This window comes from Amborella trichopoda, chromosome 3 (assembly GCF_054954075.1).
Source record: "Amborella trichopoda isolate Santa Cruz 75 chromosome 3, AtrichopodaSantaCruz75HAP2 v2.0, whole genome shotgun sequence".
Lineage (NCBI taxonomy): Eukaryota > Viridiplantae > Streptophyta > Magnoliopsida > Amborellales > Amborellaceae > Amborella > Amborella trichopoda.
In genome coordinates this window covers 35503937-35508908 of record NC_142338.1, presented here as the reverse complement: position 1 = coordinate 35508908, position 4972 = coordinate 35503937, and the positions used below count along the sequence as shown (strand labels likewise).

General features: G+C 37.7%; 1 long non-coding RNA gene across 2 annotated transcripts; it reads right to left on the bottom strand.

Annotated features, from left to right (window-relative positions):
• Positions 1-669: 669 nt before the first annotated feature.
• On the bottom strand, positions 670-3856 carry LOC110007267 (uncharacterized). Of its 2 annotated transcripts, none has more exons than XR_002280947.2 (4): positions 3080-3856; positions 1436-2273; positions 940-1044; positions 670-835 (listed from the first exon to the last, which is right to left on the bottom strand). It is a non-coding gene; the product is annotated as an uncharacterized LOC110007267 (long non-coding RNA). The 2 variants fall into 2 exon arrangements; XR_016052446.1 differs by having other exon boundaries at positions 1900-2273.
• Positions 3857-4972: the final 1116 nt, after the last annotated feature.

Genomic DNA, 4972 nt, shown 5'->3' with positions numbered 1-4972 from the left:
GTCCATGCATCTTGATGTCAAGATGATCAATTTGATAATATTTGGGCATCAAAACAACATTTTCTAGTGAAATTTTTGAGGTAGGCTCAAATTTGATCGTTTAAAGCGTCGGCTCTATATAACTTTTCCCAAAATAGAATGACCAATATTTTTAATAAAAATACCTTGAATTCCATCATATTTACAATAACAATGAAAGACGTTTGGTACAATGTTGACATGGTGTACAAGGCCCATCACAACTATCAAATTCCATAGAACTTTCACGCACTTTGGGGTAAAGTGCTGAAGAGAATAGTCGGTCCTCTTGAAAGTAATATAAGAATTTATTTGATCATCCAAGCATTTCACTAAACTCATCTCTCTGTCTCTCTATCTATCTATCTACCCATATATCTCACACACACATACGTGTCTGCACATACCTTATAATGTGCGCCGAATCCCTTGGTGTGCCTACATATCCATTGCCATACCCTATGAAAACATGATAGAGTCTACCATACCCCATCACATGATAACACATACTCTATTCCCTTTTCTTACTCTCTCTCTCTCTCACATGATAGTCTCTTCTTTATTGGCTGCACAAGGGGTCTCTCCCTCTAACGATACTTCTAGTTGCAAGCACAAATTAAGAGAATGCCTTGTAATAATCAGAAAGAAAAAGAAAAGAGAATGGCTTAATGGGCCATTTGCATTTTTGATGGTTCATACGTACAATGAAGTAAATTGTAGAGAACACTGCAATTGGTCTTCATGAAGGATTTTAGTGAGATAAATGACCATATTTGTACCAATTCCAGAGACGGCCATGCACTCACAGAACTCTGTTCTGTACAAGGTCAATTGTTAATCACGTTGTCTACGACTTGCGAACGAATAAAAGGAAAAAGAGAATCATAAGTTTACAGAAACCATGGTTTTAGCAAAGGATACCTAGAATAAAGTGCAAGCTCTCCAGTTGCCTGTATTGTTCCTCAAGACAGGGTTTCCATGAATGTCAACTGATCTATCCCTTGTGTATGGTCCCAGACTTTCATTCTGGGTACAAAAAAAAAAGGTAATTAGGAAGCAAAAGTATAAAAAAAAGAAATTACTTTCAATAGCCAAACCCCACCTTACACTGCTTTACTTGCATTTTCTAATAATGCATAAGTTCCATTAAATTGCCAAATAGGAGCACCCCATATGTCAAACCACTATATATTTCTAAAACAGAAATAATCTTTACTTATTAATAAATCAAAACTACGTGCTATCAAATGTCCAACTTTGCCAAACAACAAAAATCAGAAAAGCAAGGCATGTCCACCTGTGCCAAACAACAAAAATCAGAAAAGCAAGGCATGTCCACCGGTGCCAAACAACAAAAATGAGATAGGCAAGGCAATTAAGATTTATGTATAGCCAAACAATCACTTTCAATAATCACCCTATAAGATAATAAGAACACTCCACCATTTGAGCTTTCAATGGATCCAAAGACTCCTCAAGCACCCCTACCATATATCCTCCACAGTAAAAGGGAAAATGGGTGACTGCTTTCGTACTCCCAAGGGTACAAATCCATTAACTGGAAGGACCCATCATCACCAAATTATAAAAAAGTTGAAAAAACGTAATGGCCATCCAGTTCTTTGCTCTTCGGGGAATGAAACCTTTCCTTGGAGAATGCATAAACGAACTTCTTCCTCAACTTCACCAATTATCAAACAGTAGTCCGCTAGCTTCACACTCTCCTTAATGTTCTCAATAGCCATTTGACATTTTCTTAGACTGTTATAATGTTACCACAAAAAGATCCAAAGTTCTGACAATTCTTTCTTTTACAAATAGATGAAGCAAATCGAGGTTCATTGCAACTTATTCTAGTGAAGTTCACAAGAGGTGCCAAACCTTTCAGCCATATCTCTAAAACACATCAATGCGGACCAACGTGACCTGATGAGGAGTAGGCTGGAAGAAATCCAAGAAACCAACCTTTCCAAATATGTCTCCTTAATTGGTTTGACCCAAACAACAATGACTTGCTTTTGGGACTCCAAAATGAAGGATTAAGGACCAACCTATTCCTTGTGCTATAACAACATAGTTACAGGAGCAGAAATATCTTATCAAAAGCAAGTCCCAACTTTCATTGGCAATCAAAAGATGAATCAAACATAAGGCTCACAAGAGCCCAATAATTCTTTTCTAACTCCATCCAAATTTTCTTCCAATGCTCGAGTTCACAGATTCACAGTAAGCAATCACATGGGAAGCAGAAAATCCTGCAACCAGAAGAAGAATCACGATCCTGAAAACCGCAAGTACCAATTATTCAAATTTAAAGCCACATTCGCTAATAATATCCTAAACTTTAGCACCCAATTCCAAGAACTATTTACAGACCAAAAAAAAAATTGGCATGTAAAATGTGGAAACATATTCACCGAAAATTCAATACCCACTTCTCAAAAATCTGAACTCTCGAATTTTTTATCTGAAAAGGTACATGGAACACTCAGAAAAGCTTTACATATCTTTAGTTCAATAACGAACTGATTAACCTACTCTTTTCCAGTATTCCTTCACTGAGACAGAGAGAGAGAGTAGATGCTAATTGCTCTGTTCTCAGAGTTCAGCTCCTCCCGTGTTACAGTGAGAAGAGACCAGAGAAGATACTCGTGAGACACAAAGATCATAGAGAGAAAGTATTTAGAGAGAGAGATGATACAGAGTCAAGAAACAGTGGGTGGAAGAACAAACTGCAAAGTTTTAAACTTCAAATAGAAATAGAGAGAAAACTATAATAAGAAAAAATCCCCCCCAAAAAAAAAAATCAACGAAAAGCCACAACTCATCAAAATTTTCCCAAAAAATGGCCACAAATCACAAACTTTGCAAGAAACAAATCCATAGATAAAGAAATCTCATAATGGGGAAAACAGTCAGAAAATAGCTCCAAAACTCATGAAATCTCATAGATTGAAAAACCAACAGTGCCCTAGCAAGATAGAAACAAAATAACTCATAAGGTAACCTTTTTTTCGAGATTTTTTAGGGGAAAATAGTTCACAGAACAGCCATTACATACCTGGAGCTATGGTTTTCATGGCCACTGGGAGGTTGGCGACTCAGAGAAAACCTCAGCAACAATGGAGCTCAATCTGCTGATAATGTTATGAGCAATGGTTTCTGGTGGTTCTTGTCTTCTGTTTTGGTGAACACAGGGCAGCACGACTTTTGCATCAATGGCGTTCTCAAGGGCTCTGCACAGGGACAGTGAGCATAAAGCCCGACTGAACCAACGAGCGGCGTTAAGTCATTCCACCTTTTTCATTGAATTTTCTCTATAGGCGTTTTGGCCATTTTGGTGATATGAATAAACGAGTTTTGGCTTGAAAAGTTCAGCCAAACAACCTCGCCCCCACAAAAGATGGTATATAAATATTCTGGATATTTATCTACAAGGTCCCAAACGACCCATAAGGATGAGTTGCAGAATGGCTTAGCCTAGAAGTGGTTAAAGTTGAGGAGCGCATACAGGCATCCTACAAGAATCGACGATGGTGATGTTTCGTGAAGCCCTTCGAGATCGTTGAGGGCGCTTCCCTCCCTTTCTTTTTCTCTATTTAAGGCCTCGAGCATAACGTGCCGCCCCTTTATTTCTGTTTGAAGATGAATGTTTTTCCTTCTTTCTTCTTATGTAACTTGAGGTCGGCTGCAACTTGTAACTTCAAATTTTGTCATGGGATGAGTGCTCTTCTTTTGCTTAGAATGAACATCTTTCTTTCCATTTCACACCTCAAGGCCATGGGCCATAACCTGTAACTCGTCATTCATGAAATGACTGGTCCCTTTTGCCTTCCTTGCACATCTCTTCTACTTGCATGGTTTGCGCATATCCTTTTGCTTGAGGCCACTTTTGTATAGCTCAGATTGGTCTTCTCAGGGGGAATGGAGAGACATTGGAGGTACTTCTCACATAAGTGCTTGCGACCTCCATGTGCCTTGAATGCACTTTTGGGTTTTTATTGAAGCCCTTAGGGTATCTGTCATTTTTGGTTTTCCCAAAACTTTGTTAGATACTTTTATCCATAGTTGTTATACCACGTCACCTTTTCTTTTTTCTTTAAATTTTTACTCACATTGTCAGCTTTTTTGTTAGATACTTTTATCGAGCGTTTTAAAAAACGCCGAGTCGAACCGGACTCGCCCAGTTCGACTCGGAAATCTCGAAAAAGGGACCGGATCGGTGAAAAAATCGGAAATCGTCCCGTTCTAGAGAGAACCGGACGTTTCCGCACAGTGACTCGCCGATTCACTGTGCGGAATCGGCGAGTCCGTGAAGAACACGGGTTGCACAGTATTCTTCATGGGATTCTTTGAAATTTGTCATTTTTTTATCATTTTTCTTGTTTTTTTTGGCATGTGATCTGATTTGCAGGCTATAAACAGCTTTATTCAGCTTTTTCAAGGATTAAATGGTGGAAAAATTTGTTGTTTTTGGATCACGAAAAATTCGGTGTTTAGGGTTCCGCCTTTTCTGAAATTTCATGCCAAATAGGGCATGAATCTTTCAAAATTTGTAGGCATTTTGATCTTAAAGCTGTGAATCAAAACCTTTTGTTACTAATTTGTGATAATCGTTGAGAAAAACAGAGTTTTTTGGAGATTGAAGGCTTCGGTTCACAAAATCAGGTAAGAACTTTGGGTTTTTTTTTTTTTCCGCCATTTGATTTATTTCACGGCATATTTTGAACATAATGAGTTCAATAATTAGGGTTTTTAATCTTTATTGTGTCTAGTATGATTTAAAATTTTCAATTTTACGTAATCTGGTCAATTACATTGATATGAACACTGAGATGTCTGCGGAACCAAATTCCGCTGTTTTTTTTTTTTTTTTTTCCGCCTTTTGATTTTGTTTTCATGATATATTAGAAATAATGTATTAAAAATTTAGGGTTTTGATTCCTTATATTGT